Genomic DNA, 16,616 nt, shown 5'->3' on the forward strand with positions numbered 1-16,616 from the left:
TCTTTTTCACGTATTGCTCAAATATTAAGCCTAGAAATTTAGTTTCAGTTTTAAGTTAAAGAGGACAATTTTCCATGAAAAGCAGTGGACGATAGTGGGACCGACGCAATTTGCAGAAATGCATCACATGGTTTTTTTGCTTGGATAATTTAAAGCCATTAACACTAGCATTTTTTACAACTTGGTTTATGGCATCATTTTAGATATCTACTGCTTTCTCCAACAGTTTTTGTGGCACATGTTATAACAAGATCATCAACATATATACATTTTTTAACATTTTTATTCATTCCTTCGACTAGATCATTGATTGCTATTAGAAACAGATTATTGCTGAGTTTTGATTCCTGGGGGACATCATTTTCCAATGACTTTGTTGTTGAGAGAACACTACCCATACGTACCTTAAAAGTCCGTCCAGTTAAAAATGATCTGATAAGTATAGGTAAGTTTCCACGAAAACCCCATTTGTGTATCTTACTCATAATTCCAAATCTCCAGGTCATGTCAAATGCCTTTTCTATGTCAAAGAATACAGTTGTTGAATGATTTCGTTCCCTAAATGATTTGGCTACTTCATTTTCGAGAAAAATTAATTATCTAACGTTGATCTTCCCTTTCTGAAACCTGATTGGCAATTATCAATGAGATTACGATGTTCTAATAACCAGGTTAAACGATAGCTTATCATTCGTTCAAAAATCTTCCCCATACAACAGGTGAGGCTGATGGGTCGGTAACTTGCTGGTAGCAAACGATCTTTACCATCTTTTAGGATGTTATTATTTATGGCAATAATTATTTAATAATTATTGCCATTCTCCATTGATCTGGGAAGTGTCCTCCACTCCAAAGTTTATTATATAATTTTAAAAGAGCTTGTTTGAATATTCTGGGGGTATTCAGAAGCATGTCATAAGTGATTGAGTCTGGGCCTGGCGCTGACCTCTTTGGATTTGAGAAAGCTTCAAGGAGTTCCGCCATCAAAAAAGGTTTGTTGTAGTCTAGTTCCCGAACAGTTTCAAAGTTAAGATGGTGCTCTTCTTTGTTCTTTGTTTCTAAAAACGTTGCATCATGTGGATTTAAATCACTGCTGACTGCGGAAAATTGTTCAGCAATTATTTCTGACATTTCGTATGGGTTATCGACAATGGTATCATCAACATTTCTGATCCATTTTATGGAAGGATGGGATTTGGAACCAGCAATTGCATGTACCTTTCTCCAGATCTCCGTCAAAGATTTATCAGGTGTAAGACTAGAGACATAGTCCTCCCAGGAGCGTTTCTTAGATTCCCTCATAATATATCTAGCATTGATTCGAGCCTGCTTGAACATTTCTTGGTTTTCAATTGTGGGGTACTTTTTGTACCGATTAAAAGCTTTTTTCTTGGTTTTTACGGCATTTTGTATATCTGGGTTTCACCATGGTTTCACCATTTTTTTCTTCATATCTAATATCAAAACTATTTCTCAAAAAATAAATATAGTTTTTATTATTTCAGTAAAAATATTAATAATTATCTATAAACAAGTAAATTATATTTGACAATTGATTATTTTGCTTACTACTACTGCCCAGAAACTTATTTTTGCCCGTATTGCGTATAATTAAACCTATAACAGTGTTAATAATACACTAATTTACTACTGGTAAGAAAACAAAAAAAAATAATACACAAATAACTAACTTAATTTTAAAATATCACTTATTGTTATATTCTAGGGAGATACGAAGTCATTTGAACAAAATCCAATTTAATAACAATGTACTAATAAAGTATTACCATAATTCAACTATCTATGATTCACTTTTATTTTTATTTTTTGTATGAAATACTTACCTTTATAATTTAGTTTACAGCACTACAGTACCAAAATGTAAGCAATTATTTTCAGTCGTTCTTTTATAAACAATTAAAAATTAATATGGTTAACATTGCTCTTTTGTCGTATATATGTTACGGTTAAAGTCCGATGTCCGGTTAATGTCGACATTAACATGTTACTGTTTGGGTTAGGTTATGTTTTTGGTTGTGTTGTTGTGTGTTATTATCGAGATTAACCGGGTACTGTCGACATTAACCGGACATCGGACCTTAACCGTAACATATACATCTCGTATATCTAGGGTGGAATACTGTTCTTGGTTTGTACAATTGGCTGTGGTTGCCAGTAAAGAGTAGGGCCACTAAAACAGAAAAATCACAATTATGACAGCTTTAAAATCAAAACGACTAGCTTTTCAGTGGATTTATACTTATAAACAAATATGTCTAATCACCAAGCGATAATTAATGTTTCAGGGGGTACATCTTCCTCCATTGTCAGGTGCGAAAAAGGAAACAAATAAAAAATATTTAGTTAAAATTATATAAAATAAGTACACGTACTATTATTAGCCGACCATACCGACAGGTATGGTACGCTATTAAGATCGGCAAAAAAAAAAGTTTTTTTAATTTCACTCAAAATGAGTTATTTGGGTCATAAATGACCTAAATACAAAATATTTTTATGGTGTCTGTCTGTCCGTCTGTAACACGATAACTCAAAAACCGCTAAACCGATTTTAACCAACTTTGGCACAAAAATACTGTTGCACCCGACAATCTGGCCATTAGTTTTTGGTGGGGGTGGGGGTTGGTAAGGGGGTATGGGAGGGGGATAAAAATTTTAAAAAATCGTAACTTCAAAATTACAGTAGCTAGCGAAACGCGGTTTTCAATTTAAGATTAGGAATAATATTTGCAACAAAATTTGTAAGAACATCAAAATCAAAGTCGCAGTTTTTGAGATAAAAAAAATATCAAGTATGGGCGGCTATACGCGCCTCCTGGCGCCAATTTTTATATTGTTATTATAATCTTAATATGTACTTGTTTTAAATAGCTTGTATTTTGTTGCTATAAAAAATTATCAACTGTTATGAAAAAGGTCAACTACATTTCTTAAAAAATATTCAGAAATTAATAGTCCCGATCTTAAAAAATGTAATTTTACATGGTCAGGGTAATTAAAATTTATTTTTTTACGAAGTTACCAGGGTAACAGGGTAACTAAAATTATTATTTTACTAAATTATACTATTATTTTTAGTACATACTGTTCTATCATAACAGAAAAAAATCAAAATTGTTGAAAAAAAAAAGTGTGAAAATTGTTTGGATTTAAAATGTGAAATAAGTAACTACATTTAGATTCAATTTTTCAATAATTTAACCATTTATTATTGACATATTTTTAATATTTTAATTTTTATACTTATAATTTTAATATATTACACTCTATAGAGACTATTTACACAAATATCTGTATGTACAGGGTGGGTCAAATTCAACGCTTTTAAATGGAAACAACCTTTTCTGTAGGAGATAGACAAAAACTAATATCGGTGTCTGGAGCTCAATTTTTGTCAAAAACATGATGGTGAAAACCGCATATCGATATCTGTTACCGTTTCGGAGTTACCGGGTGTTTTTCAAAAATATGCATTTTTAACAAATCGCTGTAACTTTTTGCTATGGAAAATTTTGTATTTTATGCAAACATTTCCAAAGCACCTTTTACGTAGAATTTAATGGTTTAAGTATAATTTTTTAAAATTAATAATTTAAGAATTATCAACAGAAAATTTGATTTTTTATATGGGACACCCTGTATATTTTTAATTAGCTGAAAAGAATTTAAAATTACCTTTCCAAAAATATAGCACACTTGATATTTTGTTATAATCCCCTTCGAAATACAGATTTTTTAGGAGTTCGCCACTTTTAACTAGTAGGCTTTGGACCCCTCATTGATGATATGCCCTTAATGGAATTCGAAAACATATTTTTCCAGCAAGACGACGCACCGCCTCTGAACGCTGAAGTTATCAACAAATTTCTGCAGCCAATTTCAAGAATAATTGAGGGGCTGAGTTCCAAAACTAGTTTTATCCAAATTAGTTAATTTTCAATAATCGCAAAAAACTAACAGCAACTTAATTAGTCTTGGAACAAATGCAAGACTTTAACATGTAAATTATACAGGATAGAATGAGTTATGCCACAAAAATGATGCTGAATATTGTGCAGGGCTGCCAATACTAGACTATAGATACTTTTACTCAAAATTACCAAAAATGGATAAGACGAGTTTTGAAACTCAACCCCTCAATTGAATAGCTGACCAAGAACCCAGCCATTGGCCGTCGAGGCCGCCTGACTTAGTGCCCATGGATCTAATCCCATGGATATATTTGCGAAAGAATAAAGGTTCCTTATTCTTCTGTATAATCTAGACAAGAATTAGAAATACTTAGCAGTCACGAGAGGGTATCTTTCACCCCCACTGAGTTAATGAATTCCGCAAGAAATGTTAAAACTGCCCCGTCTGTCCATAACAGAAGACGGTCGATATGTCGAACACCTGTAGCAAAATCTCATGTCTTGGTTTGCTATTTGTTTTTATTGTTATTAGATATAGTTTAAATGTATTGATGTTGGTTAAGTATATTTTAAATTGTTATAAAATTCTGCATCTCTCATAGCAAATACTATTTTCGTTTTAATTGATGCTCACAGCTAGATTTTTTATGCATTACAGCCGGTGCCGTTCAAAGCCTACTTATTTAAAGCGGGCGAATTTTTATATACTCTATATCTCGAAGAGGAATCGAGCAAAATATCAAGTGTGTTATATTTTTGGAAAGGTAATTTTAAATTCTTTTCAATAAATTAAAAATATACAGGGTGTCCCATATAAAAAATCAATTTTTCTGTTGATAACTCTTAAATTATTAATTTAAAAAAAATTATACTTAAACAATTAAATTCTACGTAAAAAGGTTCTTTGGAAATGTTTTCATAGAAATACAAAATTTTCCGTAGCAAAAAAGTTACAGCGATTTGTTAAAAATGCACATTTTTGAAAAACACCCCGTAACTCCGAAACGGTAACAGATATTGATGTGCGGATTTCACCATCATGTTTTTGATGAAAATTGAGCTCCAGACACCGATATCAGTTTTCGTCTATCTCCTATAGAAAAGGGTGTTTCCATTTAAAAGCGTCGAATTTGACCAGCCACTGAAAGAGAAAAAAACAAATTATCATAAAAGCAATTAAAGATTTGTTTTTGAAATATAATTATGTTGTATCCCATATTACAGTAAATACTAATTTAATTAATAATATTATTATATTGTTTTAGAGCAACATGATGAAAATACCTCAATTAAATTTTACATAATTTAATCATTTGTGATACGCGTGTCTTTTATATTTTAATTTTTATGTAATATAGTTTTATTTAGTGTACAGTACTATTATACTATACTTACCGTAATTCCTAAAAGTATAGTAAATATATACTTAACAAATGTTAAAAACATTGGACAGTCTGGTTTAACGACATTTTTTTATTACTACTACCATCACCAGTTATCACCAATGTATTAATACCTACCATTGTTTATATATTAATATAAAGAGTTAGTTATTTCTAATGATCTATTTATTTATAAAAAATACGTTTTTTAAGATATGTCTTGATCAGTGTACTAGCTTTATCTTAATGTTCCAGAAATATTTCCATAAAATGTGTATATTATTCCTAAAGTATTACAGTAAACATTTTAATATAACTTAATATAACACAGAGTATACAAAATTTATAAGAGTAATAAACTGGCTCATATTTTTTAATAAACACAACTTTAATATTAAATATGTTTGTTTTATTTGGAAGTAACTTTACTAACATATTTATTAAGCGTAAGATATTTACGATTACGTGTATTGGCCAACTTAAAAAGATAAAAAAACTTTTCAATTTTCGAATATTAAAAGATCAGACAATATTTTACCCAATACTATATGTAGGATTTAGAAGCCAATCACCAGTTGCAATGTGATTTTGAAAAACAAGAATAAAAAAATTAATTGATGAATGAATGAAAATAAAGTCAATTGGTATGAATTATACGAATTGACTTTATTTTTTTTAATTCTATTTTTTAAACCTAGTTATCCTAATGGAATTGCCGATTGACTTCTGAACCCTCCATATGTATATACAGGGTGAGTCTTAAATAAGTACAAATATTTTTAAGGCTAGTAGATCTCGATAGCAGAAACATATTTTTTCTTTACCAAGTTTCAAATAAGAAGCATCTAAAATAACAGAGTTAATTTGGTTTTAAAATTTTAAAAATATATTTTTTGCTTAAATTTTGAAAACCACTGGATTTTTGCTGTTTTTTTACTTGTAAATTTAAACTACTACTTATGTTGCCATATTATCAAGATATTATGTTTTTTTAACTAAAAATTAAAAGAAAAAATTTCGAAAAAAAACATTTTCATTTTTTTTCGCGAAAAAACTCTCATAGACGTGTTTTTGTGATTGAAATTACAACCCCTAAAAATAATTGCACTTATTTAAGACTCATAATCCCTGTATAATCAAAATCATACTTAAAAATATTTTCTTTGTTCATTTAACAAAGCCCCACATAATTAATTAAATTATTTTAATAGATCTACTATTAAAATGTTTTAATTAATTATATGGGGCATTGTTAAATAAAAAATGAAAATGAACATGAAAATATAATTTATTATTTAAATTATGTTTTTATAAACTCTTATATTGGCTTACTCATTTTTTATCAAGTAAATACGCCTTGTTTATTAACTTTATTTATTACTGTAATTAAAACTTTAAAATATATTATAATACATTATATTTAGTAATTATCCAATAGTAAAATAAAATTCTAATTCAATAAAATACACCAAAACACTACTTTTAACACCTAAAGGAACATTCAGGCTGGAAGCGTCGCGTCGCGTTTGCGTCGCGTCCGCATCATCATGAAATGGAATCAATTCCTTTAACTTAAATCAGACCGTTCAGGTAGAGAGCGTCGCGTTCGGCGTTGCGAGAGCGTCCGCTGAGCGTCGAGCGTCGAGTTCAATCTGAATTGTTTTTCGGCGAGATTTCTAGCGTTCAGTGGTTGTCATGGCGTCTGAGGACCAGTAGACAGAGGTGCTAATTGCCGAAATACAGGCAACACCTGCACTGTGGAATGCAAAATTACGTCAATATAAAAATCTGCGCGATCGACTACTGAAGAAATACCTAAAATTCTAGGTATTTGTAGAAGTATTTTTTTACAGTACGAGTAAATATGAGAGCTTTCGAAATTTCTTTGTATGGGTTTTGTATACCCGCTAAAAGTATCACAATTGAAAAGGATCAGTTAGAGTCGTTTTTAATTCTCCCTTGGCTGGGGGTATTAACTAATGGATTTGTTTTTACTTATTGTAATTATATTAAAATATTAATTTGGATTAAATCTTAAAATGAAATATATTAGTTTGTAAAATGTTTTTGTAGATTAAAGGAATTTGGTCTGGCTAGTTTTTATCTAAGGTTTTTATATGTACTATCTATTTATATATATATATATATATATATATATATATATATATATATATATATATATATATATATATATATATATATATATATATATATATATATATATAATATATATATATATATATATATATATATATATATATATATATATATGCTATATATATATATATATATATATATATATATATATATATATATATATATATATATATATATATATATATATATATATATATATATATATATATATATATATATATATATTCCAAACCAAACCAAACCAAACCAAACCTGAATGAAGGCTTCTAATTCTCAAATATACTTCTCATTTGGCCTTCGTTGTGTTAATGCCTATAAATATAAATTCTTAAATCTATAAATTAGTTTAACGAAATAATAATAAATTACATAAAACCTAAGTATTTTAATCTAAGTAATTATTAATAATCTAAGTAATTTGAATGTAAAATATGGCATTTCCAATAGTAACATTAGACAAACTGCTCTCCTTGAAGCCATTTTACAAACTGAAACACTAAAAAACAAGCTCATATGACGCTGCGCTGACGCTCCCAGCCTGAACGAAAGGTACTTTCAGGCTGAGAGCGTCGGGCGCCGCGTCGCGTTTGCGTCGCGTCCGCGTGTCGAAATGGAATCAATTCACTTAACTTAAATTAGACCGTTCAGGCAGACAGAGTCGTGTTTGGCGTTACGCTAGCGTTTGCTGAGCGTCGGAGTTCGAGTTCAATGGGGCGGACACGACGCAAACGCGACGCTCTTAGCCTGAATGTACCTTAAGGCGCGTTCAGCAGATGATTAAAACTGTTAGGTATATGTTCAATTAAAAACAACTTTCAAGTGTTAAACGTAAAGTGTTTTGGTGTATTGAGGTGAATAAATGTTTTAATTTGCTGTTGTAATACCAAAGGTTTCACCCCCAACTGTATAATTGTTTAATATCCTACAAAATTTTATGTTAAACTTTGTTGTCTTTTTATGTTAGGGATACTGGTTGGTCCTTTGTTATTATGTTAAATTTTGTAGTATGGAAATACAATATGATCGGAAAAAAGGCATCAGTGATGGCTATGAAATGAAGATCGCTGTCATTTTATATGTAAACGTCATCCGTCGTCATTTTCCAGCCAACTGGACGCTCGATTTTAAGTTAAATCTTCTGAATGTGGTCAATATCTAAACGTATTTTTACCAATAAACCTTTTACTTGTTATTGAAATATCAATAACGTACAAGAATATACAAACAACGACATTATCAACATATTGATTTATTTTTTCTTAGTCGGCCTGCAAAATTTCAGTTCATTATTATCCCTCCCAGGTTAATCTGTTGTTAGAAAGCTTTCAGTTTAAAGCTCTTTTGTGATTTTTGGGATTGGATGGATCGTATTTTTTGTTCTTTTGTAAAGGTTAAAATATCGCCTGATAAAAAATAATTGAGAAAAGTCGGTCTCTTGGGTAAAGCTGTGGAAGATCGTTCAATGGGCCCAAAAGATCGTTTTTTCGATATTTTAACGTGTTATTCAATAATAAAGGAAATTTAAATTAGGACAATGAGCTGCTTTATCCGAAAATCTAGTTATTTGTTGAGGTGCCAGGAACTTATTAAATTAAAAGATTTTGCTATAGATTTATAAGATTTTGTTTTGTTACAGTGGGGATATAGGTATGCACAATAACACTTTTATAATATACTAGCTTTTTCCCGCGACTACGTTCGCGTTACACCTCGAATCGTTCATGCATTGATTTAATTATTGTTTAACTTTTTATAGATAGAGCTAGCGAATCTTACAAATGCACTATTTAAACTATGTTTTTAAGAGTTTTAAAGCTACTCGTATTTCATATGAAGGTTAGCAATTGTCGACTTTCTGGGTATTATACAGGGCGAGTCCTGAATAAGTGTAAATATTTTCAGGGCTGTTATTTTCTCATTACCGTTTTTCAATTAACTCCAAAATAACCGAGTTATTTTACTTTAAAAATGTAAAAAAATGTTTGCTTAAATTTTGAGAACCACTGGAGCTTTTCGAGGTTTTCTGTATGTTAAATTTATTCTACTACCTATGTTGCCATATTATCAAGAAATTATGGTTTTTAACTAAAAATTAAAAAAAAGTTTTTCAAAAAATTCCAAGTTTTCCAAAAAAATGTTCGCGAAAAAACTCATAATCGTGTTTCTGGGGTCAAAATATACTATACCGCTAAAAATAATTGCACTTATTTAATACTCGCCCTGTATATCCTTTCAAAAAATTGATTTTGTTATTTTTGACTAAAACCAAAGTCGAAATTTTGCAAAATCCGAAGTTTTCAATTGTCGCTTTTCTTGATATACTCCCCAGATTTTTTTTATACGTTATTTTTTTTATTTCTAGAAGGATGATTTGAAGAAGAAATGTTTCGTTCATATTATTGATGTCACTAAATAAACTCTTGTATAAAATTTTATACTTCTAGATGTTATAGTAATGCATTTTCGTACAGCAAACTTTCATCCCCATTCTACTCCCTAAGGGTATGAATTTCATAAATTCGCTATGCCCAAATAATTAACTCAAGTCTTTTAAATGATCCTTTGTGTAAATTTTTATGTGTATAATCCAGAGGTCACGAAGGTTTATATAAATTTTTACTAACTTTACCCATTTGGTTGATGAATTTCAAAAATCTCTTCTAATTCTTTCTGTAGAATTTAATTCTTCTAGATAAGATATTAAGGAATTTTCATACAACAAATTGTTTGACATAATTTTGCACTCCCTCTCTCTTCTCTTTACTAAGAGGATGAATTTCCTAAAATCGCTTTGCGTGTAGCTAATTCACTAATCACTAATGTCATTTAAACGAACCTCTGTGCTAATATTTATGTATATAAACCTGGCGGTATGAACTGACCCCTAAAATATCTAAAAACTTGATACATAATCTAACTGACACACCACTGACAATGACGAATAATTGATTTCTAAAGGTATTGTGTCTAGGTGTTTCTCAGGTATGTTTTAATATTAATTCGTTTTACATATAGAAATGGGGATTAAACGATATAAAAATGCTTCATAACAAATCTAGACATATATACCTTTCATTTAAAAAAAGAATCATCAAGATTGGTAAAGCAGTTTTGGCGGGATGGATGTAACAAAAAAACCCTTTGAGCTTTTATATATGTATATGGAATGGATGGATTTTTTATATAATATAATATAATATTTTTTATATATAGTATTGGAGATAGTATAGTATAGATAACAATTTTAAATGTTGAACATGTAAAAACTAGGGATGGTAAAATAAAATATATCGATATATTGTATCATGAGATATATCGAAATTATATATGGAATGGAAATTGAAATGGAAAATATCGATATATTTTGTATATCGATATAAATTACACTATTCTTTTATTTCGACTGAAAACATAAAATGTATGTGAACATTTTGTGATGTGAACCTATAGGTACCATAAATGATCTAAAGAAAATAAGATCTAAAGGCTTGGGAAGATTAATGATATCGTATTGATTGTGTACTGTCTGAATTCGGTATAGGGTTAAAATAAAAAAATCTAGACTCAATCAATCAATCAATCTTGCAAGTTCCTTGGATAAGTTAGTAAAATGTTGCCAAATATTACTCTTTGGAAGCGTCATTTTTTTAACTGTAGCAGATTGCAGACCACTGTTTACTGGAACCTGAATGGAATGATTAGTATTTATAATGAAGGTTTGTCAAAAAAATCAATGAAATTTATACATACATACACAATCACAAGAAAAACCCTATAACTTATAGCTTTCAACACTTATGTACGTGTTATTAACTTTCGTGTTATTAACTACAAATGATTACAACCATAGAGTTAAAAAGATGACAAGCATATCACAACCGCACTATAGATAAACATACCGCAGATTCAATTACTTTTATAAAAATAATGATGTTCGGATATATCGCTAAAATTATATCGATATACTCGATATATCGGAAGTAAAACATCGATGCAAATATATCGATATCCCTAATCCTAATAACAACACCTCATTAGGAGTGATGAGAACCTGCCCAACAGCGGCAATGGAGGATAATTAAGACATAACACCACTGTATAGAGTCATGCGACAATTATAAGAATGGTCACTGACGGAATCAGTGTGGAATAATTGTCAGCTCAGGGACACGGAACAACCTTAAATGGAAAATTCCACTCCTCCAACTCCCAGTGGATGACATTTGAAAAATGTACATCTCACTATAGTACAGAGAAACATCTCACTATAGTATTGAGCAATAAAAAAGATTGGAAAAGAGAAACGTTTACTCAGCAGATAAAAGACCATACCATAACGTGGTCCAAACTAAAGCAGGAGAGGGATAGGAGTATTTGGGCCGACAACTAAATACTCCGAATCAATGGACACCTACCCCAGTATCCTTCAGGCAGAAATCTTACTAATAAACTATCGGAAACAAGAAATAACCATCTTATCTGATAGTCAAGCAGCGTTAAAAGCAGTCAACTTATTGAATGGACTAATGTAATTTGTAATTTTATGGACTAATGAACAGTGCTTTCCATAAAATCAATAAAATGAAAAATATACGAAATAAAATAAATGTACCGATTTCTTTCGAAAATCGACATCTATGAAGATATGAACCCTTCCTGGACACAAACGGTACATTGTGAGACAGGAAATTGTAGAGAGAAACAAGCCCTATAATATAGGATACAACATTTTAATGAACAGTGCTTTCCATAAAATCAATAAAATGAAAAATATACGAAATAAAATAAATGTACCGATTTCTTTCGAAAATCGACATCTATGAAAATATGAACCCTTCCTGGACACAAACGGTACATTGTGAGACAGGAAATTGTAGAGAGAAACAAGCCCTATAACATCGGATACAACATTTTAATGAACAGTGCTTTCCATAAAATCAATAAAATGAAAAATATACGAAATAATATAACATGTTCTGATTTCTTTCGAAAATCGACATCTGTGAAACTATGAACCCTTCCTGGACACAAACGGTACATTGTGAGACAGGAAATTGTAGAGAGAAACAAGTCCTATATCATAGGATCCAACATTTTAATGAACAGTGCTTTCCATAAAATCAATAAAATGAAAAATATACGAAATAATATAACATGTTCTGATTTCTTTCAAAAATCGACATCTATGAAACTATGAACCCTTCCTGGACACAAACGGTACATTGTGAGACAGGAAATTGTAGAGAGAAACAAGCCCTATAACATAGGATACAACATTTTAATGAACAGTGCTTTCCATAAAATCAATAAAATGAAAACTATACGAAATAAAATAAATGTACCGATTTCTTTCGAAAATCAATTCCAAGTTGATCAAAGAATGCCTAGAGAAGCTGAACAAATTAGGCAAAGGAAACAAAGTGCTCCTGCTCTAGGTGCCAGGGGTAAAAGGTAGCGAAAAAGCAAATGATCTAGCTAGAAAAGGGACGAACACTCCACTAACTGGACCTGAACCGTTCTACTTCCCCAGTGGAAATTGACTAAAATCGAACTAACTTCAACCCCAACGTAGAATGGAAATCCTGCAACGGTCTAAGACAATCGAAGATATTTCTCAGGATTTACGACCTAAGAAAAATCAAAAAATTTCCTTGATTTAAGTAAGAACAATCTTCAGATTGTCACGGAATTTTTAACAGGGCACTGTCTCCTACACCTCAGTAGATTGAAGCTAAGAAAAAAGACGAAATGTAGATTCTGTGGAGAGAATGGGGAAATATCAGAACATCTCATCGCTGAGTGCATCGAGACGACATCCATTCGTGCCATAAACTTTGGTACAACTGATATCGGAGACTCACTACCCTCTCGAAAATCGTCTCAGATACTGGCTTTTGTCAAAGCGCTGGAACTGCATGATGATATGGGACTGTATAATTCAATGTGCCAGTATCAGATAGATGTATGATGATACAAATAGAAGGAACCCCGCTAAACTTGAATATTATCCAGACTTCTGCTCCCACTTCAGAAAGTTCAGAAGAGGAAATGGAAAGATGGTACGATGAATTGGAACAAGTATACAAGTTAACTAAACAACATGACATTAATATAATTATGGGCGACATGAACGCAAAGGTTGGCGAAGGACCAATAAATAACATTGTTGGAAAATACGGGCTAGGAGTGAGAAACGAGCGTGGAGAAAGATTGATAGAATTTTGTCAAGACCACAACATGACAATTACAAACACTCTATTTAAGTTGCCTAAAAGAAGATTATATACCTGGAGATCCCCTCAAGACAATGGCATCAGAATAGTTCGGAACCAGATAGATTTCATTTTAATAAACCAGCGATTTAGATCATCTGTTAAAAGCGCAAAGACGTTTCCAGGCGCAGATATTAATTCCGATCATAATCCTGTTGTTGCAAATATAAAACTAAAATTAAAATTTACTGGAAAAAACATTCGTATAAAAAAATAGACATCAAGATGTTGAAAAACGAAGACGTAAAATAAAACAGAGTAGCCCAAGAAGTTAATGATGCTTTGCAGGAAGTGAGAAACAGTGAAGAAGATATAAACACTACCTGGAACGCATTAAAAACACCCTTAGTTAAAGCCACACAAACACATTTAACTAGCCTAAAAACAAAGAAGAAACAAAGGATGACGGACGAAATTCTCCAACTTATGGACCAGCGCAGAGAACACAAAAGTCGAGATACTATAGCGTATAAACGTTGCAATAAGGAAATTAATAAAGCAATAATCACAGCTAAAGAAAAGTGGATTTCAGAGAAGTGCGTGGAATTAGAGGACTTACAAAAGAAACACGACTCATTTACATTACACAAAAAAATAAAAGAATTAACTGGACCAGCACAACGTTTTTGTCCTCTAACAACTATTAACTCAGATGGTACACTGTGTTCAACCGTACAAGAAAAAATACAAGTATGGGAACAACACATGAAAGAACTTTATAATGACTATAGAGAAGAACCAACAGTAAGACTAACGGTTGATCGGGGACCAGAAATTCTCAATAGTGATGTATTGCAGGCAATTAAACAACTTAAAAACAACAAAAGTCCAGGCCCTGACAATATATAGCCAGAAATACTTAAATTAATATCAGAAGAGAATGTAGATATACTGACTAGGCTTTTTAACAAGATCTATGATAGAGGAAAAGTACCTGATGACTGGCTCCACTCAACTTTTGTACCGCTTCCGAAAAAACCATCAGCTCGACATCTCAGTGACTACAGACTTATTAGTTTAATGAGTCACGCACTGAAAGTTTAATGAGTCACGCACAGAATTTATAAGAAGTGTGAGCAAGAAAGCGGCTATGAACAGTTTGGGTTTAAGAGTGGATTGGGAACACGAGAGGCCTTATTCTGTTTACAATTGATGGCGCAGAAGTGCACAGACCAACAAAAACCAATGTATGTGTTTCGTAGATTTCGAAAAAGCATTCGATAGAGTCAAACATACGAGACTTATCGAAATGTTGTATGAGTTGGGAGTTGACAGCAAAGATGTAACACTTCTGAAAAAAATATATATTGGCAACAAACAGCCCACATGAAAATCGAAAATGACAATTCCAATCCAGTCAATATACAGAGATGAGTAAGACAGGGATGTGTGCTGTCTCCTTCGTTATTTAATGTTTATTCTGAGGCGATTTTTCGGGAAGCTTTCCCTTCAACAGATTGCGGTATTAAAGTCAACGGCGAAGTCATTAACAACATTAGATTTGCCGATGACACAGTTCTTATTGACGATTCTGATACTGGTCTCCAGAGTTTAATGGAACGACTTGAAGGCTCCTGTAAGAAATACGGGATGAAGATCAATTCTCTTAAAACTAAAGTCATGATATTTGGAAAGAACCAAAATGTACCAATTCCTATTAAAATAGAGGGCAATACCTTAGAACAGGTCTACAAGTTCAAATATTTGGGGTCCTGGATAGTTAACACCTTGAACAACGACATGGAAATAATAACCAGAATAGAACAAGCAAGAAATGCATTTTTAAAAATGAAGAACGTCTTCCAGAACCCCAGATTGGACCTAGAGTTGAGAACTAGGCTCGTTAAGTGTTATGTTTGGTCAATCCTATTATACGGAGCAGAAACATGGACACTGAAAGTTCAAAAGATGAATCGCCTGGAATCGTTCGAAACATGGATATATCAAAGAATGCTTAAAATTCCATGTACAGCCCATATCACAAATACCGAAGTCTACAACAGAATAGGCAGAGAGAGAGAGTTGCTCAATATAATAAAAATAAGAAAAACATCATACTTAGGGCATATATTGAGAAATGAAAAATACCACGTCTTACAATTGATAGTTAAGGGTAAGATTGAAGGAAAGAGAGGTCTCGGCAGGAAGAAACTATCTTGGTTGAGAAACATCAGAAACTGGACTCACCTAACTTTTGAAGAACTTATAAGGAAAGCCGAGAATCGTGAAGATTTTGCCAATGTGATCGCCAACCTCCACGAAAGAGACGGCACGTAAAGAAGAAGATAATTCAAGGACACAATAGATCTGTAAGGCCACAGTGATTAACCCTGCCCACTCGTTATAAGTGTTATTAAATACGATATATATCAATTGCAAACTGATTTTTTTGGTGCAACAACAAAGTTTTACTAAAATGAATAATCGGCAGTGCATAAAACGTTAACCTTTTTTCTCTCTTTTGTCAGCCTGCTACCATTTTACCTTATTAGTATCTCTCGCAGGTTAATTCTGTAGCTAGAAAGCATTTTTGCAGTCGTATTTTTTTTTTCCTTGAATCGAACTTTAGTATTTTCTTTTCATTTGTTGCGGTTAAATAACGTCTGATGGAAAAATAATAATTTTAAAAAGTCGGGTTCATGAGCACAGTGTCGAAGAATCGTTCAATGGAACCATAATATGAACTACTTATAGATATTTTTATTTCGTATTCAATAATTGTATTTGAAATAATATTGATAACTTTTTATTTATGGTTGTCTAGAATTATTGATGAAAAGATTAGGATATTTCGAATCTAAATTTACCTAGAATGTGAAAATGATGTTTTTTTCTGTGTTACTACTACAAATACCTGTCTGATTTAAATTTTT

The sequence above is a fragment of the Sitophilus oryzae genome, unplaced genomic scaffold (genome assembly GCF_002938485.1).
Source record: "Sitophilus oryzae breed Bouriz unplaced genomic scaffold, Soryzae_2.0 scaffold_1743_pilon_pilon, whole genome shotgun sequence".
Classification (NCBI taxonomy): domain Eukaryota; kingdom Metazoa; phylum Arthropoda; class Insecta; order Coleoptera; family Curculionidae; genus Sitophilus; species Sitophilus oryzae.